The sequence below is a fragment of the Ostrinia nubilalis genome, chromosome 24 (assembly GCF_963855985.1).
Source record: "Ostrinia nubilalis chromosome 24, ilOstNubi1.1, whole genome shotgun sequence".
NCBI classification, from domain to species: Eukaryota; Metazoa; Arthropoda; class Insecta; order Lepidoptera; family Crambidae; genus Ostrinia; species Ostrinia nubilalis.
The window spans coordinates 2,036,324-2,060,913 of NC_087111.1; the positions used below are offsets into that span (position 1 = coordinate 2,036,324).

Here is a 24,590-nt window from a genome sequence, read left to right on the forward strand (position 1 = left end):
CTTTTAAAATGATTATTTTTGGCAAAATCTGTGTTGTTTATAGTTGTTATATTTATTTATTGACATAGCTTCTGAATCGGTCTATGTTCTTCTCATTAATTTCGTTGCGGGCCCAATGACAGTTTAACTTTCCCCCGGGACAAACTTGATCTTCACGGGTTGGGTTTTTGGCGGTCAAACTGTAGATCCTGGCTACACATGAGTTGCAGCGGTGGGAACGAGAGGTGGGAATAGTCCCGTATTAGCTTTTGAATCGGTTCTGTCACGAATCGTCATTTTAATACTTCTCGCTGTCGAGAATGGAAAATTTTCTACCAAAAGTTTATACTCATAAGCCTTTGCCTGAAACTGTCTGCTTACATTTTGATCAAAGTAGTCGACCTATTTATTAAGCTATTTATGTGGTTATATCCACACCACGTTTTTTTCAGGTGCTGTTAATCTACCCAATACAAGTAGACTTTGACTTTCTCTGGCAAAGAATTTATAAGATTTAATGAACTTCACTAATTTATTTTTTGTTGCGTCCTCCTTAATTTCTTTTTTCTAAACTTTCTGTGCTGGATCGAAATTCAAGTAGACGAAGCCGTGTGCAAAAGTTGCTTTATTAAAACAAACTTTTATGTGCTCCGAGAACATTCTATTTACTTTACTCGAGAACGCCAATTTGCGAAGTTCCAGCTTGTACGAAAAATTGGCAACAAATAATAATAGTAATAAATAATAATAATAATCTGATCATCACTTTCTATCAGATGAGGTGCAGAAAAATGGTACTCTTTTAAAATGTAATTGATAGACAGCATTGATAACTGACTGACTCACTCACTCATCACGAAATCATAAAACTACAAGGGCTAGGAGTCTGAAATTTTGCATGGACCTCCTTTGAGAACGTAGGTGCTCACTAAGACGGGATTTTGCTAAATTCAATCGCTAAGGGGGTAAAAGTTTTTATGAAAGTCCAATGTTTTTGAAGTAAGAGACTTGAAATTTAAAATGTATGCTCTTTAGATGCTAAAAACGGATTTTACAAAACTCCACCCCTAAGGACGACGCCACACTTGAAGGAAATGACGTCGCGGGTCTTCTGGCAATACAAGCTATTGCTATTCCGCGACGGTATTTCCGTCAAATGTAACAAAGGTCTAAGGGGGGTAAAACGGGGTCCACGCGTATAAAGCCGCGGGCGGGCCGCTAGTCATGTCAAGAACCCAATACTCTTAATAGACTTATATTAGTGACTACTAAAATAGCACTAATTATTGAGCACCAATGAATACCAGATATTTGTCGTCGTAGACGTAACACAAAATATTGTCTAGATCAAAGACATGACGTCATAGCTATCAGATTCACAATGAGTCTTTGTCTTTGGTCTAGACTATGAATTATTAATTACATGGAAACGTCTCCAATGAGCGTAAAACGTCTACATTTAATGTTAAGGGCTCCATTTCCTAAATTTCTAACATTTTGCTAACTTCTTGTCCTTTAAAGTTGGAGGGAAATCCATCAGACGATAAATCATTCGCGCATGGGTCGTCAAATGTAATTCAAAATGAAACGTAAGATGAATTGCCAATATGCTAAAGGATTTGACACACTACATGCGATCTGCGGTCTGCGGTCAGGTCAAAGGGAACGCAGCCTCATGTTTAAACAACATTGTCAAATTGCGAGCACGAGCAAAGATTGAAGCCACGATAGCCGAACAGTGATTGGACTGGCCGACTCGAGATCCGAGAAACGCGGGTTCGGATCCCGCTGCCGTTCGACTAAGTATTGTGATGAGCCCACTCGTAACAGCTTAAGCATAAATTTAGCTTACCACGAGAGGCTAAAACAACGAATTACTAACAATATTTTGAAAGGAAAAAAAAGAAATCAGAAACCCGCACCTCTGAGGACTCATTCCTACAGTAAGCCAGTTTTGCAGGATACAGTAATACAGAACCCCGCAAAACTGGACTGTCGTGTGAACACACATACATTATTGTCTCAAAAATATGCTTAGTACTAACTACTAAATTGACGCATACCTACCTACGCTAACGCAAACAGTTACTTGAGTAACTACGTACGTATGTGTTTGATATTCATATTACAAAATCGATCGGATCAAATTTTTACAAACGGAATGTTCGTGTGAACGTTAATACTGATATGCCTTTACTACTAAACGGGGTCCTGCAAAAAACAGGTCCGCAAAAAAGGGATGAACAAGCCCTGACATATATTGCCCGCATCGGTGACCGATTTCCCTGACCGACAAATCCTACTCCTACTAATATTATAATTATTGCGAATGTTTTTATGGATGTCCAGATGTTTGTTACACTTTCACACAAAAACTGTTGTATGTATGTCTGGATGTTTGTTACTCTTTCACGCAAAAACTACTGAACGGATTTTGATGAAACATTTCAGTATTATTGTATAACCCAAAATAACCTATTAGGCTATAATTTATGACGATCTGTGACAAACTAAATTACACGCGGGTGAAGCCGCGGGCAAAAGCTGTTATTGTTCATACATGATGAGGGCTGCGTTCACTTTGACCTAACCGCAGACCGCAGAACACATCCAGTGTGGCAAATCCTTAATACTTAGGACCCGTTTTCAGGAATGTTATTAAGATTAGTGTCTCATTTCTCTTCGTTTGACGCCTGGTTTCCAAGGTCTGGAGTCTGGAATGATTTCTAGATCCAGCATTAAGTATAACTTATTCATTCTTAGAAATAGATCTGCCTTAATGTTCTGAATCCGATCGTCCTATTTTCTACCATTCTAAGGTACTGGCCTGTCAAATCCTGCCGCCACTGGACTATCGTGGTGAGCCCACTTTTAATACAATCTTATATGTATAGCTTTGCATTCTCAGTGAAAGAATTTTCCAAATCGGTCCAGTAGTTTCAGAGCCTACAATATAAACAAACAATCAAATCTTTCCTCTTTATAATATTAGTTGTTTTACCACAGCGTGTCTCTATAGAATAAGGGTAAAAAAAGAATTCCAGTTCCTAGTTGTTTGCATTTAAAAAAGTCTTATTTCAATAAGAAATAAGACTTTTTTAAATTTAATAAATGGCAGGCTGTAAAATTCAATTTGAAACCTACAAGAAGTGTTTGCTCTAGCAATAACTATAAAGCTTAAGAGACCACGATCATGGCCAGCCATCAAAAATATCTTTTATTTCAATCATCCTCCAACAAACAAAATTCTTCTTTAAAGCCTACGGAATAAGACCATTGTTTTTGTTATCATTCAGTTGTCTTTATCTTTGAAAGGCCAAAGCGCCATCTCGCGGATTGAGCAATAAAAATAAAAAATTCTTGCCACGAGACGAAATGTCTAGCCAAAATCATGAATATACAGTAGATATTTATCCAAGTGTTCCGTATATCAAGAAATGGGTCCATCTTAAAATATCTTTAGTCTCGAGTTAAAAGAAACCGAGAACCATTACAGCATAAGTTATTTACAAAATAGGCGAAGTTATGTAGAGATAGACTGGACAATGGTAGTGATAAGATTGAACAAACCATATACAATACAACAGTCTTTATAATTTTAGAACGTGCTTCCTTTTAGAGGACAACAATATATCTACTAAATTGACCAGATGTTCGATAAAAAACTATCGGATCCATAAAACATTCATTGCACACCACAAAACTGCGAATTTTAGGAACTATGTTATGTAATTAAATCACCCAGAGCTATGTTTCGGGCGCCCTATAAAATTAATTTAATGCAGCGCGCTAAATGATTAGTTGCATAGAAATTATACAATTTTATAGGGCACCTGAAAAATAACGTTCTAGGCTCGTGTCTCGGACGGCTCGTGTGCCCGCAACAGATATTAATGTATCAGTTAAAGCCAAAGTTTAACTGAAACCCTTCACCATCATCATTTCAGCTACAGGACGTCCACTGCTGAACATAAGCCTCCCCCAATGACTTCCACATCGCAAGATTGGTAGCGGCCCGCATCCAGTGCCTTCCTGCTACCTTTATGAAGTCATCGGTCCACCTTGTGGGTGGACGTCCCACGCTGCGTTTTCCGGTACGTGGCCTCCATTCCAGAACCTTGCTGCCCCATCGGCCGTCAGTTCTGTGTAATATGTGCCCTGCCCATTGCCACTTCAGCCTTAGTAGAAGATATTTCAAAAATAGCATTAAATATAAAAACATTGTCGTGAAAATCAGCGCTTACAAATACGTAACAATACGGTTGTACCTGTCATGAGTTGCCAACATTTTCACGTTCAATTACCTACCTGCTTTACTTGAGTACGACGTAACATAATGCCCATTATGCCGCTCTGCTACGTTTGTTTAGTGTTTAGATATAATGTTTCGTTTTAATGAATAGGTTTTGTCTCAGATTTTGTAATTTAAAGATAGTGTCTTCTATTATTATTTTTTTTAATCATACAGTCAGCGTCAAAGTTCGTGACACCCAAAGTGGCCAAAAAGTTCAATACAACCTTTGTGCTTACGATGAGTTTACGTTAGGTGTACTCGCTAGCGAGTGCGTCAAAAAATTTATGAATATTTTAGTTCTTGAAAGTAGGTAACCGCTAGGGATGCTGCACAGTCTGCCATACATTGAATGTAATTTTTTTACGCAGTCGCTAGCGAGTTCACCTAACGGTATGTAACCGTAACCTTAATTTCGAACTCCTCCTATGTTCTTCTGATTAATTTCGTTGCGGGTCCAATGACAGTTTAACTTTCCCCGGGACAAACTTGACCTTCATTGGTTGGGTTTTTGTGGCGGTCAAGCTGTAGATCCTGGCTACACAGGAGTTGCAGTGGTGGGAACGAGAGGTGGGAATAGTCCCGTAACGGTATGTAAGCACAGACCCGCAAAACATCGTTCCTTCATTTATTCTGCATATTACTGAAATTAAAATAAATAGGTACCTACTATAAATAAATTAGGTAGTAGGCTTACCCAGAGTTCCAAAAAGTCTCCACTTAAGTAGGGTCCCTCCACGAAAGAAGACCCCCAAAAACAAAACAACGTATTTACAATTCTAATTGAATTACGTTTCCAACGAGTTTTGTTTCATTACTCTGTTCGGGTGTGACAAGGACACGCTTATGCAATTCCTGTAAGTGTGAAAGGGCCCTCGTGTAATCTTCTTAGACTGAAACCACAAATGTCAGTCCATTAGGTCCCTAAGCTTCGTATTGTGTGAAAAGGCCTGTCTTTTATAAAAGTTTGCTCTACCTAGCATCCTTGCTTTGTACCAATTTGGTGTTTCACTATTTTGCACAGAAATGGATGATGGACAATATCTTACTCTAAGTACTCAGTAGGTACACAAAAAAAATTCTCGAGTGGCAACAACGAGCCGGAAGACGTAGTGTGGGCTAGGCAGGCAGGCCTCCCACTAAGTGACGGATGCGGGAAGTTAAACTAGATGCGACCAGTGGTCGTGGAAATTCTTCGGGGAAGCCTTTGTCCAGCAGTGGACGCCATTTGGCTGAAACGAAGTACTAGAAGACCATATTATTATGATTGTTCTATCGAGGTTTATGTTACAAAAACTTGGAATGGTAACACATAATTATTTTTAAATTGCACATCATTAACTTTAGTTGAAAAGGTTATAAGCTGGGATTCCATTATGCACATAAGTATACAATTAGTGCTCTAATATGAAAACTCAGCGTAAAATTTTCACTCCCAAAAATACTATAGGAACAAAGCAATGGTACCAAAGTGGAAAAACCAGCAGCCGCTCATTTTCTCGTGAGTGCGTTCGGACGTTGGGAATTTTCATCCAACGCCATATGATGATGGGGGTAAAGTTGAAAGTGGCGAGAAAACTTTAAATTTTAAGGGAACATTTATTTCCCCCAGGGATCCCATACGCGGGACGCGGGAACAAAGGACCTTCACACAAACTCTACCGCGTGAAATATGAAAAATTAAAATAGAATTTAAATTTTTGAATGGGAGATAGCGGTCCTGTCCCGGTTTTCATGTAAAATACTGGCTGAATAAGTTTTTGGTTATGCTGAAATCATTTTTGACCAAGGTATATAAAATAATACGTTTCTACTTTTAGTAAAATTCCTACAGGTACTAAATAACGTACGTTTTCAATCGAATAGAATAGTTTTCCTAAATTTTCATTATACAAAGTTCCAAGTTATTTTTCCGAGGCAGAGACGTTATTAAAGTTCAAAATTTTTTTGGATAGTCCAAAAGAACTTTCAAAAAACAGCTCACTAAGAAAAAGTCTTGAATTAATTTTATTTTTTTGTAGGGTTATTTCTATATCACATGAAAGATTATCATGTTTTTTATTTTAGTAATGGAAATTTTTGATTAAATAAATTGAAGAAGAAGAAGAACGAAGTATTACCAATTGCTGATAATAATATAAACGTATACAAGTTTAACAAATATTTTATCAATTACGTTAGACAAATACCCTACAATTCAATCCCGGAATCTCTTATTCAGGGCTTAGTAATTCCGATTAACAGTAAACACTGTTTAATTAAATCGGAAAATTATTCTTTACCTACCAATCGAACTTGGACCAGTGTGATTGAATTTATTAAAATCCAGAGCTGTTTCAACGAATCACTCAAATCAACGAGTAATGTTGTAGGGTAGTCGATGTTTTTCTATCGAGTGTTATTTAATAACTAATAGCGTCAGACTTAAAACGTGGCACAAATAGGTTGGGCTCATACCAATGCAATATCACGACTTCACTATCGTAAAAGAGATCTTGATACCTATGGGTAGTATCTATTTAGTTATGTGACAGAAAACTAAAGTTATGCACAAAGCCCTAGATAATGCGCAGTTTATATCTGAACTTATGCGTGCGAACAAAGAAATTTTGATCTAATTTAATATCAATTTAGTTGAATTGAAATGCATGAAAATGAAAATTTTGAAAAATTAGAGATTTGGTTACTGTTGGGAACCGATAGGTGGACCAACCTCTTTTTGATATTGTTTGTTTTTATACATTTTTTACTCTTTTTGTTACCTTTTGTTTTCTAGTTTGAAGTTTTTGATAGCCGTCAGGGCATTTTAATGCAGAAATACACCTTTATTTTGAACCGAAGGTAATTTATCTTATTTCCGCACGCCCGAGCGGCTGTCCGCTACAGTTACCGTCACCACTATCGATATCGATAATATTTCCCAACACTATTTTAGAGAGCAGCATGTAATTAATTGAATTATCGGATTCCAGAACAAAATATTTGAGTTGTCGCTGTGAAAACTCCTTCAGTTATTTGTGATGAAACCGTTTACGTAATCCCTTGTCCAATAATTGTCGAATGTTTGTGAAATACGGAAATAATTAATGAAATATTTTTGTGAATATTTCCTTGTTGTATTTTATTTATTTAAATCTTTTGACAGCTTATAAAACTTCACTAGAATTCGCAGCCTGCTGCTGTCTTTTCCGAAGACTATAATCCGGGTCATTTTAAGGCGAGAGTGAATAGGCACTTACAGGGCAGATGTGTACCATCCTAGACTGCATCTCACTTAACACCAGATGCGACTGTGGTCAAATACCTACCTTGTTGTGCATAAAAAAAATCAGATTGGTACTAACGGTGAATGTTTCGGGCTGGCCGACTCGTGATCCGAGGAACGCAGGTTCTAACCCCGCCGCTGCTGGACTATTGTGATGAACTCACTTGTAACACACGCATACTTAGCTTACCACGAGGGGTTAACGGTACTTAAAAAAAAACTATTAACGTCACATCAACTTTAACCCTTTGGTATCTTAATGTGTAATAGAAGCCGCTGTACCGCTGTCGACGGTTCAACAAAAGAGATCTTTATATTCGTAATTTTCAGGACAAGACTTGTAGTATTAAAGAAGCCCTATGAAGATGACTAAAGTCCGTACCTATTCCAGAATAATCTCAAGGCTCAATTAATTTCAAAGCACGATGAAGGCTTTGGTTTTTAAAAAAGCATGGTTTTGGAGCAAGGACCTAAAGTTTTAAATAATTGGAAAAAAATCGAATTGCCTAAGGTGGGAGCCCAACCCACGACCTTTCGCTTGCTGGGCGACTGCTTTCACCATCTGAGCTACTTAGTCACATTGGTTACTCAATTGAAACATTTCTATAATATATCTATATGTCTAAATTCTAAGACAGTTAATCAGTTTTGAAACCTAAATTAACCAAAAATAGACTTGCAACATCGCAAAGCCTAGAACACTTGCACACTTGAACTAACAATTGCGTTGACTCCACTTCAACCGTCAGCTGACTAATCGAATGGAGCGGCACAATATTCGTTTACCATTCGAATGATTACATGCAAATTGAAGGAGGCATGGCGAGAGAGCAGATAGGGTTGTGGTGCAAGTGAGATCACACAGCGTATATTTTTTAAATCGCTTCTGTGGTCTAGTGGTGAGACTACCTGCTTCAGACGCAGAGGTCCCGGGTTCGATTCCCAGTGGGGGCAGATTTTTCTGTTCGGTTTGGTTAGTGGTAGGGCTTTTCTAAGTCCGCCTGGCTAGCTACCACCATCTTACCTAAATCTGTCGCCATAACAACAATGTTAACAGTATTGTTGTGTTCCGGCAGTTAGAGGTAAGATAGCCAGTTCCTGCGTAGTTGAGGATTCCGGGTGAAGCTCGCTTCCACCTTCGACCTGATCATCACTTACCATCAGGTAAGATACAGGCCAAGATCTTCCTCTTTGTGTGTAAAAAAAAGAAAATCCCATTAACACCTCATGGTAAACTAAGGCTGAGTTGCACCACCTAATTTTGACCGTAATTATAACAATAACTGGCGTTTTTTGTATGGAGCTTGACAGTTTTTTGACGTTTGTGAAAGTTAAATTAAGATTGTGCAACACAACCTAAGTTTGTGTAACGAGTGGGTTCACCACAATAGTCGAGCGGCGGGGATCGAACCCGCGTTCCTCTGATCTCGAGTCGGCCAGTTTGACACCTTCACCGTTCGGCTATCGTCGATAATTTGGGACGAGTATATGCGTAAGTACTTTGAAAAGGGCCTAGATACTAGTTAATAGAGAATACAATAATTAATAAAAAACAAAGCCTATCCTTTTCCGTTCGTTCGTTTCAGCCAAATGACGTCCATTGCTGGACAAAGGCCTCTCCTAAATTCCGTTTACTTGAAACATTTTTTAAACGGCTTGCTCTTCATAACAATCTCACCCAGGGCGTGCTTAATGAAAACTTTTGGAGGACCTCTATTGTTTCATTCTCATCGCTTTAAACTTAAACCAAGGGTCATGTAAAGAGGCAGGTCCTAAAACTCGTAGTAGCCAGAGCCAAGCAATTTGGGATCATCAATCATCGGCCGGGGTGCCCCTGACGGCGGAATAATCTGGAGCCAATTTAAAAACATATCACTAGTTTTCAAAGGATATGAGTCACGTTTGAGATTAGATACTGACAAAATGATGGTTTAAGGTCTTTGTGGAAAACCTTGGGAGCGGCCTTTGTCCAGCAGTGGACGTCTTTCGGCTGAAACGAACGAATGAACGATGGTTTTAAGCTTAGTAAAATTCTAAATTTCGTAAGTTTAAGTCAATTTTAATTTATTTTGTGGAATGACATGAGAAGCTATCTAGAAAACATACTAACTTTATGTATTATCTACATACATTTTTATTTATGACACGAACACCTTATTAGAGTAAAAGTTCTTTTATTTCAGCATTTTCCAGACACTCATTTCTTCATAAAACACATACATACACATAAAACACACATATACATAGCTCTTTCAAGTGAGAACATCAAGTAGAAACCCATTTTGGTTTGGCTAGGACAAATCCCTAGACCCTAGATTAACGAGTTATTTGATTAGTTAAACTATATCCAGGACATAATAATATTAGATAACTTAAGTCTTCTAAAAATATAAAAAAGAAAGAAAAAATGGTCTAAATCTGTCCCTCCAAAAAGTGTGGATAAAAGACTCCCAAAAATTGCTTAAGCCGAAAACAAATTCTCGATTCTGTGCACAAAATAAATTCCCCCGAACCTGAATTTCGGGAGATTTATACGGATCCCGTGAAAAATCTTCGCCCGAAGGGTATAGATAGTGCGTGCGAGTTCGGAAATTGCCCTTATAAATTATATGCGAGTCACCTGTGTTGCGACGTGCGGTGGGGAACACGCACGGGTATAAAGTGAAGCGATTATTACTTACTATTATTGCAAAGTTTTTTCATTGACTGCAGTCATATAATATTTATAATTAGAAATCAGTTACCGTACCGGAAAGCGCAGCGTGGGACGTCCACCAGATGGACCGACGACATCATAAAGGTAGCAGGGAAGCGCTGGACGCAGGCTGCTACCAATCGATCAACGTGGAAAGCATTGAGGGAGGCCTATCTTCAGCAGTGGACGTCCTATGGCTGAAATGATGGTGATGATGATGATGAATCAGTTACCGTACCGGAAAGCGCAGCGTCGTCCTACGCTGGTACTACCACCCGCAAGGTGATCGTTCTACCACCTCATAAAAGTAACAGGAAGGCGCTGGATGCAGGCCGCTACCAACCGGTCATTATTTAATACATTGGGGGAGGCCTATGTTCAACAGTGGAAGTCCTATGGCTGAAATTATGATGATGATGACCTATCAGTTTGCCACTCAGAATATAAGGTTATTTCAGTAGGTAGGTAGGTAAAATACAATAGATTTCATGATCACCACGGTATTAATTTCTTCAAGAGCACGACTGCAGTGCTATACAAATCCTCTATTTGCCTCTGGTCAGTTAAAACCTTGCCCTAAACAACCTGATGATGATGATGATGACAAGTTTAGACGTCTCAATCTTACTATGTTAATTGACCAACTTTTTATTGAAGCAACTAAAATCTAAAAGCCTTCTTTTAGAAAAGTTATGTTTTAGAATTATTGGTAAATGGTGTCAAATACCAAATTGCCATCATTGCATACATGAATCGAAGTGCCACTAAGCTGGCTTACACGTGCCTAAACTAAAGGCATTCGGCCGGCCATTGATTGGCGATTGACTTCGCCGTCTGCGAACTGATCGACTGATCAGCGGGGTTACTCCGAAATACATTATCCGAAGCTTCGAATGTTGCCATCCCTCTCACGCAAAGCGAGATGCCAGCATGAGCGACGGTGACAGGTAGATTACGTGAAGAGCGTTTTGGAGTAACCTTTCAGATTGGGGTTCCAGACTTCCAGTCGGTTGCTGATACTAATTAAGTAGCGCTTAATCTGAATTGGCACTGGACGTATTACGTAGACTACGTTAAGTATATAAATGGGCACTTGGATGTATTTCGTGAAAGAGAAACATTGTTATGCAAACGGAATTGATTGCAGATTTTTTAGACGAATATTTTTTTAAAGATTACAAATTGCTCTTTGTTTTTGGTGAATATCCGTTGAAACTTGAAAGGATTAGGCAGGTCCGATAGGTTATTATTGTTAAGTAAGTACTTAGTAGTAAGGTAACTAGCGATTCGCGAACCGCGATGTACAAAATAGTAATTACCTACTAGTATCTTAGGTATTAGTACTACTGCGAAAGTTTCAAGTTTGTTAATCCTTCACGCGAAAAGTAATTATACACTGCACAGATAATTAAAAAACACCTAGATACTTTAAAATGCTACTTAAGTAGGTATATGGCTAATAACAATATTTTTCCTTTCTAAAAACGCTATTTCTCACCACTATGCCATCGCCATGTGCTGGCATTTTGTTGTCCCATAAATTGTGGACTTTGAAGTTACTTTTTAGCGAATTCGGGTTAATTTCTGTTTGCTTTTTTATTGCTTTTTATTCAGATTTAAATACAGACTGGAGAGGTTAAAGTGTTTATTGTGATAATTTACAGATAATTTCATAATTTTATCCCTAAAATAAAAAGCTTGGACAGTAGTTACCTAGGTACTTTTTAGTCAAATTTTATTTTTGCTATAACTAGGTAAGTGCCATAAGACACTTTATATTAAAAATAGGATCATGAGTTCAGGGTGTGACGACCACGACCACTCTGGCAAGAATGTAGCGACGAAGAAGTTCAGGAGCCAATAGATAAAATAAAATAAGTAAAGATACTAAAAATACTATTAACATACTCTAAAGTTAGGTAGCCGGTAACATACTCTAAAGTAGGTGCCGTGTGGGGACGGCCGGAAAGAATACAATTCCCCACCGCCAACAGGAGGCGTGTCGTAAGAGGCGACAAAATCCTGTAGCGCGAGATGGGCAGCAGCGTCTGCGTGCGAAACATATAAAAAACTGCGCTCGCCAACCCGCCTGCCAAGCGTGGTGAGTACTGGCAATTCCCCCACAATGAAATACACAAAAGCAACCAGGCCCCCAGTCTCCGGTGGCCCCGCTGTTCCTGGCTACGGTAGCGGTCAGGGTGACAGCGGGGCGGGGGGTGCTAAGAATCTCCGGAGGCGGACTGGCTACCCACACCAACGACGACTGGCCCTGGTAACGCATAATATACGCACATTGAGGACTGACGAAAGGCTTATAGAGCTGGAAGATGAAATGAGTAGGTTGCAATGGAGCATCATGGGACTATCGGAAGTCCGACGAGAGGGCGAGGACACGATCACCCTGAAATCCGGCAACCTACTCTACTACCGGGAGGGCGAACAACTGTCCCAAGGTGGTGTCGGGTTTCTCGTCCACAAGTCCCTCACTAACAACATCGTCACCATCGGAAGTGTGTCGAGCAGGGTTGCATACCTGATACTCAATACTTGTTGAAGGTAATTCAGGTATATGCACCGACCTCTACACACCCAGATGAGGAAGTGGAGGCTATGTATGAGGACATAAGTAGGGCCATACATACTACTAAAACCTACTTCAATGTTGTTATGGGGGACTTCAACGCGAAGCTGGGCATGCGAGGTGATGATGAGCTGAGAGTGGGGCAATTTGGATGTGGGCAACGGAACCCCAGGGGACAGAGGTTGGCCGAATTTCTGGAGAAGGAGGACCTCTTTGCCATGAACTCCTTCTTTCAGAAGCCGCCTCACAGGAAGTGGACCTGGATAAGTCCCGATGGTTCCACGAAAAATGAGATTGACTTCATCATAACCACAAGCGACGAATATTTAGCGATGTCTCCGTGATCAACAGGGTGAAAACCGGAAGTGATCACCGAATGGTCAGAGGCATACTAAATATTAACGTCAAGCTAGAAAGGTCCCGTCTGATGAAGTCTACGCTCCGACCCTTAAATTCCCATATTCACTGCCCCGAGAGCTTTCAGCTCGAGTTATCAAATCGCTTTGCATGTCTGGAAAACTGCCAGTCAGTGGACGAGATTAATAACGGGTTCGTTGAAACTGTCCAAGCAGCTGGGTCTAAATTCTTCAGACCTCGTCGCAAAAACAGGCCGCAAAAGTTGACCGACCACACCCTCAACCTCATGCAAGAACGACGCTTAATGACACTGCAGACCTCCGTTGACGCTAAGGCATATAGGCAGCTCAATAGACAGATAAGGAAGTCCTTGCGACACGATATTCGCAACTTTAATACCAACAGTATTAAAGAGGCGATAGAGCGGAACCAAGGCTCCAAAGTGTTCGCAAGAGACAACTCTATTGGGCAAAGCCAGCTGACTAAGCTAACGACGGCGGACGGTAGTGTAACGTCAACAAAAGCCGAGGTTCTGGGTAAGATCGAGAGGTTTTATGGACAGTTATATACCTCAGTCACCAAACCTGTTGATAGCTCAACCACAGATCCAAGAGCTAAACTAACTCGACACTATACCGAAGATATCCCGGACATCAGCCTATACGAGATTAGGATGGCTCTCAAACAGCTAAAGAACAACAAGGCACCGGGTGATGACGGAATAACATCGGAGCTTCTGAACGCGGGTGGAACACCGATACTGAAAGTCCTTCAGAGACTCTTTAACTCCGTCTTACTCCAGGGAACTACGCCAGAGGCATGGAACAGAAGCGTGGTGGTGCTCTTCTTCAAGAAAGGTGATAAGACCTTGCTGAAGAATTACAGACCCATCTCGCTTCTGAGTCATGTCTACAAACTGTTTTCGAGAGTCATCACGAACCGTCTCGCGCGTAGGTTCGATGACTTCCAGCCTCCCGAACAAGCCGGATTCCGAAAAGGTTATAGTACCATAGACCACATCCATACGCTGCGACAGGTTATACAGAAGACTGAGGAGTATAACTTGCCACTATGCTTGGCGTTCGTGGACTATGAGAAGGCCTTCGATTCGATTGAGACTTGGGCAGTGTTACAATCTCTCCAGCGGTGCCGTATTGACTATCGGTATATCGAGGTGCTGAAGTGCTTGTACAAAAACGCCACCATGTCGGTCCGAGTACAGGAGCAGAGCACGAAGGCGATTCCACTGCAGCGAGGCGTTAGGCAGGGAGATGTTATATCTCCGAAACTGTTCACCGCTGCATTGGAGGACGCTTTCAAGCTCCTGGAATGGAAAGGATTCGGCATAAACATTAATGGCGAGTACATCACTCACCTTCGGTTTGCCGACGATATTGTGGTCATGGCAGAATCATTGGAAGATCTTGGCACAATGCTCGAAGACCTTAATCGAGTTTCCCAACAGGTAGGCCTGAGGATGAACATGGACAAAACGAAGCTTATGTCGAATACCCATGTTGCGCCCTACCCAGTTTCAGTTGGGAGCTCAATTCTCGAGATTGTTGACAAGTATGTGTACCTCGGACAAACGATCCAGCTAGGTAGGTCCAATTTCGAGAAGGAGGTCAATCGTCGAATCCAACTCGGCTGGGCAGCGTTCGGGAAACTACGTAACATCTTTTCGTCCAAAATACCCCAATGCCTGAAGACGAAAGTCTACAATCAATGTGTGTTACCAGTGATAACTTATGGCTCGGAAACGTGGCCTCTCACTATAGGCCTTATACAGAAGCTCAAAGTTGCACAGCGTGCTATGGAGAGGGCTATGCTTGGTGTTTCTTTGCGAGATCGAATCAGAAATGAGGAAATCCGTAAACGAACTAAAGTCGCTGACATAGCCCGACGGATTAGCAAGCTGAAGTGGCAATGGGCAGGGCACATAGTGCGCAGAACTGACGGCCGATGGGGCAGCAAGGTTCTGGAATGGAGGCCGCGTACCGGAAGGCGCAGCGTGGGACGTCCACCTACAAGGTGGACCGACGACATCGTAAAGGTAGCAGGGAAGCGCTGGATGCAGGCCGCTACCAATCGATCAACGTGGAAAGCATTAGGGGAGGCCTATGTTCAGCAGTGGACGTCCTATGGCTGACATGATGAAAGTTAGGTAAACTTTAAGGCTGGGTTGCACCATCTTACTTTAACTTTGACAAACGTCAAAAATCTGTAAAACTCCATACAAAATGCACCGGTTATCGTCATAGTTACCGTTAAAGTTAGGTGGTGCAACTCAGTCTAAACAATTTACTCACAAGAAAACTTCTGTTTATTTGGTTAAGTGATTGGTTTGTTTTGTCGAACGACAAAAAGGACATAAGAAATATTAAGTCATTCATGGAAGTAATAGCTAGTTCTAAAATTAGGTAATCAATTTCACCATGCCTCCTCCCCTCATTCCTTCCCAAATCGCTATCAGGTGTTGGTTCACGCGTCGCCGACTTCCGCCGGATGCATCTTTTCATTATACACGACGTGTTTCACGAAGGCTTGTGAAGTGTATCGGAATTTGGCACCGGCAATTAAAAGAAAGGCTGCGTGGGAGAGTATTTTCGTGATAGTCAAGTAACTTTAGAACTGTGTGAACATATTCTATACCTCCAGCACGAAAACTTTCGACTTCGAATCGTTTGTGTTTTCGAATCGCCATCAAAAGATTAAGACCTGATTCGACCAAACTTTTATCCGTGAATAACTCCTGGTATAACTGGTACATTGACAGTTTCAGTATGGGAAATATGTCAAAACTGATGATTTATACTGAGATTATTATTCACTCTTGTTTGGTCGAATCCAGCCTTAGTATGAAAACTTAACTGCACCCCTGTGAACGTGACGTAAAGTGAACTTAGTGTGATAAATGGTAGCACGAAACTAATTTTGACAATCAAGATCGTCACATGTATCGAATTTAATCGAATACGCAAACGATTCGACGGCGAAAGTTTTTCGTGCTAGAGATACTGGAAGACGTAGCGTGGGCAGGCCTCCTACTAGGTGGACCGACGATCTGGTAAAGGTCGCGGGAAGAACCTGGATGCGGGCAGCGCAAGTCCGTTCACTGTGGAAAACCTTGAGGAAGGCCTTTGTCCAGCAGTGGATGTCATTGGCTGAAACGAACGAAGGAACCTATCCTATTTATAACAGTACTACTCGTAACATATCTTCGTAAATCTAGCAAAAGCTAGAACATTTTCCATCATAAAAGATACTAGGTCTCACATGACGGGAAAATCTCGGTCTGCAGCAGTGCGGATCTCACGGAATCTCAGCTAAACAATACAGATGGCAGATTTAAAGTATTTCCTCTATGCGACCTAGCTACATTTTGCCACAATGAAGGCGAATTAGGTGGGTTTACTCCAAAAGGATTGAAGAAACAAAATACGATAATAACTGTGCCCCCAACTTCGTGTTCGTTCGCGTGAAAATTGTTTCATTTGCCTAAACATACCTACCTACCTACTCCAAGTAAAATTCAGCATCAAGCCACAATCAAGTGCGCAAAAACAGTAAGTAAGTAAGTACCCAGTCATTGAGTTTTCTGAGATAATTAAATTTCTACGCAATGTTCTTACATTTTCTTCCTTAAAAACCTTCTACAAAGTATTAAAAAACTTTAAAAGAAAAAAATTATAAAATCGCTTCAATCTTTTTCAAGTTATGGTATGACTAAACCAAAAGATTAATTCACTAGATTATACTAAATAATAGCTAATTTTAAAATCTTATTTAAAATCTTTTACGCGAAAGTGTTAAATCATCAATCGTTTTAAACTTTCGCGTTCCATTTCAACTAAAATAGAGAAAACACGGGTCTCATCAACGCGACATTTTGTCGCGTAGGTACGTGAGTAGATACATTTATAATGTAAATCATATAAAAAAGAGAAAGAGTTTTTAATGCTATTTACTTACCACTTGGATATGCGCGCACGCTTGGTAAATGATACTGGCTATCAAACTCCTTGCCACGGACACGGAGAATTTTCCGTATCGCAGCATAAAATTTCCAGCCAGTTGGCCACACACACACACAATATTGTTTTGTTCTAACACTCACGCACGATCACGGACAATAATTATTATGTTTACCTAATTAAATTTCATGATTAACACGCTCACTGCGTTATGAGGTCTAAAAAACCACATGCAGAACTTATCGCAGGTGCGGCAGTCATAATCGCGTTCTCTCACTCTGTGCGGGGGGCGACTATTTTAACATTTCTATGAGTACAACAGAGACAAATATATCAAATTGCTTCTCTTACGAAGCCTAGCATAATGACGTAGACAATATTGTATGAGGTCGATTAGGTCCCATACGCACTGGATAGAAATTAATCACGTTCAGTGCGCCGTGAGGTCTGAACTGCCTCAAAAATTGCAGGCCTCATAACCGCACAGGGTGAGGCGCGGGCGCCGCGCATTTAGAGTAGTGATGTGATAAGTTTCGATACGGACGCACGCTGTTAGCCGGTGACACATTAACACTGACTTTTTAACTAAAAATGGCATTTGTATACACTTAACGCACGTATTTATTTCAGGTATTCCTAGTGGCAGATAATAATAATAATTATAATTACATTGTAAAAAGGAAAAAATTAAAAATAAGAAAGACAAATGAATAAAGGAGATAATAATAATAAATATTTTTGGACATTTTACACTGCGCTTCTAGTCCCAAACTAAGCAAAGCTTGTACTATGGGTACTAGACAACGGATATAAACATACTTAAATACTTTTTTTTTTGTAAATACATACATATTATTATACATAGAAAACACCCAGTCCAATACAAACAAATATGTTCATGCACACAAATACTGTGCGGGAATCGAACTCGCAACCTCCGGAATAGTAGTTCGTTTCGAACCACTACACCAAACGATGTGCTGAACATTCGCTTAAAAAAGGTGGTCAACGAAAGCGCTGCGTAGGTTGCTACGACAGATTAAGACTAACACTAAATAGCACTCAGGCTGCAAAAAAAAACTAAAAAAATTGTAACTTTTTGTGTTCTGTGTGAAAAATCCTACTGTTTGCCCTGTTTTAATGAAAAACACTTTAATTAAAAACAAATATTATAATTTTATGGTAACTGAAATTTTGTTTTATTCCCATCCCTAGTCGAGACACAAATTGGACTTTCTTTCAGTGCGAAATGAGGCAGAAAAGATGTCATATATATTTTTTTAATTTATTCAATACCAAAATGTCATAACTGCGGGCGAAGCTAGTTTAAGGTTAAGCATCTATTTAAGTTTATAATAGAAAAGTTTCAAGCCAATATTGTCTTTTCTGAGCGATATTTAAAGTATTTTTAGAAACAATATTTTGTGAGGCAGAAAAGGTCTCATACGCACTGTAAAGAAGTTCAATATTGACTCGAAAAGACCTCATACGCACTGGCTGAAAGTCTACGAAAAATGGTTTCGCAGTGAGCGTGTTAATAATCCACCATTATTACTTACACATGAATATTCGATTAATAACAATAAACATGAGACAAAACTGCTAAACACGCTTCACTTTCCCGCCGAGAAAGAAGCAAGAAGGTATGTGAATAAAATTTTGACATTTGGCGTAGCCGTTTGACATTTCTTTTTTTTATTGTTTTTTTTTTCGTCACGGACTATTGTGAAATGGAAAAAGGAACGAATGAGTGTTATTTTTGGTATCGAGTGAAAATGAAGTATGATAGCTAAATCTTTTTTTACAATGAGGGCTATCGTTTTAGCGCTCACCAGTTGGCGCCACTGTAGAGTAAGGTCCTGTCACTTGCTAGTAGCGAAGACAGTGGCGCCAGCTGGTGAGCGCTAAAGTGGTAGGAGGACATGCGATACATTTGCACTCATCAAGATGGCGCCACTGTAGAGTAAGGTCCTGTCAATCGCCAGGGGTGCCAACTGTTAAGTATAAAAACGATAGCCCTCATTAAGTATTGTTGTTCTGTAAAAAACTCATTTATTTTTACACGTCCCAGTATTATCCCTTTTAGACGTCCCTGTTTGTCAGCCATTGTATTGCGGTTGTGAATAATACTGTTTTTATTTGTAGGTTAGTTACAGTTACCCTACGACTTATTGTGGATTCTTCCTAAGAGTATTCACCCAAATTAAACCGATATTTGCTTAAAAAAAACAATACCACCAACTGGTAGTAAAAAATGAGCTTACTCACTGTACTATGAACTATTTTATGTCTCATTTCCATCGAAACAGGTTGAATATAAAGCAGGTTCCGAGATTCTCTTGACACTGTTCTGTATTCAAGGAGCATTTCTCGCGACATTTGAAATGCTGACTTGTCATTTGTTTATTTTTCAAAATTTATCGGCTGCTGAATCTCATGGCTAAATTAGATTTACCTAAGTATTATTTTACTGTCATAGCCCTGAAGGTTAGGGAAGATTGTATGAATCAGTTCATATGTCATAACAAATCATAAGTAGGTACTTACACGCTAGCACATTCACTGCGGGCGCCCGTCGCACAGTCGCGACAGCAACATAATTACGCGCGAGCGATAGGGATGGGTAGCTTGGGGTCATTGGACGGGATTCTACGTGCTCACGGACCAGGCTTTACTACTTACTTAAGTACATAATATCTTCGTTGTTGAACCGTCGCTGTAGGCGTGCTGTAGGCATTCTCTCTCAGCTTGGCCCTAAGCCTGGGTGCAGACCACCGATTTTTAGTTGGCCGGTAGTTGGGCCCGATTTTAATTTGTATGAAGAATCGGCCGATACCAAATCGGTGTAATGTTAACGTGACCATACGTCCCGCTTTGGGCGGGACTGTCCCGCTTTCTGACTGTCTGTCCCGCTGTCCCCCGCAAGAGCAAAAACGTCCCGCTTTAGCTTTAAGAATGCATCTATCGTTTTTAAATGTAACAACAACATACATATAAATAAATCATGCAGTGAGTTCCATAGTTATCTAAAAACAAGATACGATATTCTAAAAAATTTGTTCCGCCGACAAAAACAAAAATACGACTTAGAAGTCACCCCATTACTTAAACTGTTTTGTGTTTAGTGCTTTGATTTGTGTTATTCAAATCTTCTATAAACTTGTAAAACTCCCAAAACTTTGTTTTATTTTATAATTCCGCATGTTTTTTTTTAGAACTATTCCTCAGTTGTCCCGCTCTGGCACAGAAAATAAATGGTCACGTTATGGTAATGTGCGCACTTTCATACATCTCCGTACTGATTAACTGCCCGACTAAACTATCGGCCGACAAAAAATCGATGGTCTGCGCCTAGGCTAAGATTAAATGGAGGAAAATGTCGAATGGCATTAAGTTTGCCTTATTGCTGTGTTTTAAGTGGTTATAAGTTTTAATAAATAAATAACTGTAGGGACAATTCAAGTTACTCATTTTGCAAAAAAAAGCCAAAATGCCTCGAAATCGTCACATTAGTAAATATGCTTATAATAGGTACTTGAAATGACGTCTTAAAACAATGGAGTCACTTATTTTAAAATGACAAACATCTGCTACGAAGTGCCATTAAAACATAATCAAAAACAAGACTGCACAAGATTATGCTTTCGCTTTAAATCCGAGCTTTTTCATTACACTCGTTGTTAATCCCTGGCTCAGAATACGGAACAAACCAGAAACCGTCAACGGGCGTAAATGTGTATTCATATAAATTACTCCAAATCGCACTAATTTGACTTTAGAGCAATTAGTCAATGGCCGGCGCGCGCATTGTTTACATATCCGTCAGATTGACACTTTATAATTAAATTATGCCGTCTTGTGCCGTTCCAACATGTAAGAATGCTACTGGAATTACGAAGAAAGTGCATGGGATCATGTTTTATCCGTAAGTAGCACATTTCCAATTCATTTTAATTAAATAATAATTTTCAAAAAAAATTACGGTTGTATTTTGTAAGTGTTGCCACAGGTCAACGGAATATTTTACCCTACTTTTTTATATTGAATTACATTTGTCTATAAAAAATTCACGCGTTAATTTTGTTAGCGTTACCACAGAATAATGGAATATTTTCCCCATCCTTTTTGTTTTAATTAGTTTTTAGTGTAATTTCATCCATGACATGACAACCTGATTAATTAAATTATAACTGCTACTTGTGGTCTAAACTGAATAAATATTTTTGATTTTGATTTGATTTTAATATATTGAATTAATTTATAATATTATTCCCTAATAATGAGGAGATAATAAATTACTATCGTGAATTTCATACTTTCCCATTTATTCAAAAGTAAGGCATTGGTATCAACAGATCAGCAGCAGCAATATTTGTATATTTAATAATAATTTTAAGTAATTAATTATTGCTTACATACTTACTCTGATTTTCTTTCAGGATACACAGCCAGAGTTGCCTCGCAATCAAATTCAAGTATTGGTGATGTTTTTGATTTGGATTCTGTTTTTGACTCCAAGAAAAGTTAAACTAAAAGCACTACTGCGCCGTAAACAAATGTTTTGTTGTCGATATGTTTACATAATAAAGAACCTTAAGTTTCTTTTTTGTTTTACTTGGCATTCTAAAATTTATATTCGACTTTTGTAATTGACTTTTAAATAACATATTATACCTACATATAGTATATTACACTATTTAATAGAAATAAATAATCATCTACACTTAGTTACTTCGGAGTAAACATTAAATTCATAGGTAGGTAGGTACTATCTATGCCTATGGCCAGTCATGTCGTCTCGTTCTATCGCAAAGAATCACCATTTGATAAGAGCGAGAGCAAAAACGGAAATGGATAGTTAACACTGTGGCCGTGTGTACTTATTTCACTTACTTATTTTTTACTTGTTTAACATCTCTTTAAAAAATTACATAATTTTACCCCAAAAATGGGGGTGTCACACGGCGCTAGTAACACTAAAGGGGGTAGAGGGGCGCGGGAGGGGAAGTATTTTGGACACAAGTTGCCGCGTAGAAATGTTATCGAACACTCCTTCTGGTTTGTTCTGTATTCTGAGATCCCTGGAGAGAGTTCACTTTACAGAGGTGAGGTATTAACGCAATGGAACTATATTCAGTAGATCCTATTTTTCTTCTTAAAAGAGCAGTCAAAGTGTTCTTACTTTGATCAGTCCCAATAAAGACATTTTTGCCAAGATGAGACCATAACTCGTATTGTGGAAAAGTTATCATACATAAATCTCATGTAGATAGAATCATGCTTCTAGCCCTACTACTAAGCTACACCTTAGTCAAAATACAGGGTGTCCCAGAATGGGTGAATCAAACTGATAGGGGAGGTAGCTCTACTAATGTACTATCCCAAAAAATATGAAAAAAATAAAGCGCATCAGGCCTGTTCATCTCCGCGAGTTTACATCGAAAACAAAACACGCACGATGGCCTACCTACAGGATACTATTCGACAAGGCCTCACATACGAGCGAACATTGACTCACGCACGCGTATTCTTATGATGGAAGAAAATAAAGAAAATGGTGTACTAAATACTGTGCAGTATTTAACTGCCTAAATAATAATAAAAACACAGAATGTACCTTTTTAAGTTGCCTCAAGACACTGAGAGGTAAATAAGTAGTTAATATTATTCATGATAATTCATGCTAAATCATGTATTTCCTCCGCCATTTTCCGCAGTTTGGCACCTCACGTCACATCATTTTACTGAAGTCAGCCCTATAGCTTCGGCGCAGTGCCGATCACTGACGTTAGTCAACAAAATGGTGCTTGACTCTTGAGACAGGCTAAATTACACCATATTGTTAAAGACATTGAGCATACATTTTTTTAAATACCTTCGCGAAGTAAAACTTCTGTACGTAGTACTCATTATTATTCTGTGCTAATATTAATTGTACATGATCGCTTCGTTTATCCGTAACCAAACTTTTGAAAAAATGACTAGATTTCGAGTTTAGAGCACTTTATTTTGAAAAAAAATCCGAACTCAAATTTTTTTTTCATATTTTTTTGGGATAGTACATTAGTAGAGCTACCTCCCCTATCTGTTTGATTCACCCATTCTGGGACACCCTGTATGTGGCACGGCCGTTTCGCTGTCGTAACATGGGCGTAAGGTGAAAAATCTACGAGTATTATTACTTTTCTGTTAAAACGAGAGACATCGTTCGTTCGTTTCAGCCAAATGACGTCCACAGCTGGACAAAGGCCTAAGGATGTTTAGAACGACCGGTCCTGAGCGAAGCGAGAGATATAGGACTTGTTTCTAAATCGGACCCTCTCCATTAATTTCAATTATGATTAGACTTTCTTTAGTAAAGTTGGTTGAAGAGTTTATGCAAATAATGACAGTGGTCTGCATTTAATACACAATAAACAGGTTTCATTTTAAGCGCAATAACGCCAGAAATGCTCTTAGCAAGGAGAAGACTTAGTGCAGTCATTATTATTATAATACAGACCTTAAAGTAAATTACTTACTGGAGGATTGCCTACATAAAGTACCTAATAGGAAATCAATTGATTTTAATTTGGTCATCTTTAGGTATAATTGACTTATTCTATGTATTTATTGTATACGTATTCATATAACGTAGGTACATACCTATGTGTATTTTTCTTTCTTCCATGTACACCAGAGTTGAAATAATTCGTGAGGTACCTACAAACGCAAACGTTAAATTCGCATATAATAATAATCTTCAATTATAGTTCCCAAAGGCAATATAATACAGACTACTCGTAATAACTAAAGTGCTACGCTTAGAAGTAAATTAGGGATAATTATCTCCAAAATCCCACTCCATACAGAAATTAGTGAGAATCAAGAGTAATTAATAACGGATTAAACTAAAACGGGCACGTTTTAAATCAATTTGAAAGAGAGTAAGCTCTTTGAAAAACGGAAACCGATTTGCTATGTCTGCCTTTGAGGGATAATTAAGTGGGAAGTTAATAAATTGTGGAAAGAATTAATTTAGGTTCTTAGTTAGTTCTGTTTTTGTTTATAATCTGACTGTTATTAGGTCCGAAATAAAGGTTTCCAAACATTCTGGTCATATAGATAAATAGACCACGGTACCTTTTTCCGTTTTGGGTAGACCTTCTGGTTTCAGGATTGTTTAGTTGACTGAACTAAACAGAATGTAATTTGAAGCTTTTTTTTTTCAAATGAAATCAAATAAAGCTAATGATAAAGTTCAGATACTAGAGCTTTCTTCTTGCATAGGTTATCTTCTTGCATACTTATTTATACTAAAGCTTTTTTACATAGGTAAATATTTATTTAATTAAACAACTCATAGGTGTAACATTGTTTATTTCAATAAATAATACAAAATAATGTGTCTTATTCTACGGTATTTATAAAAAATATTTCCCCTGATGGCTTACTATCACTTTATCCAA

The 24,590-nt window shown here is 39.0% G+C and overlaps 1 long non-coding RNA gene across 1 annotated transcript; it reads left to right on the forward strand.

Moving 5' to 3' along the window:
• Nucleotides 1-20,839: 20,839 nt before the first annotated feature.
• LOC135083820 (uncharacterized) lies at nucleotides 20,840-21,744 on the forward strand. The gene is made up of 2 exons (XR_010259712.1): nucleotides 20,840-21,067; nucleotides 21,582-21,744. It is a non-coding gene; the product is annotated as an uncharacterized LOC135083820 (long non-coding RNA).
• Nucleotides 21,745-24,590: the final 2,846 nt, after the last annotated feature.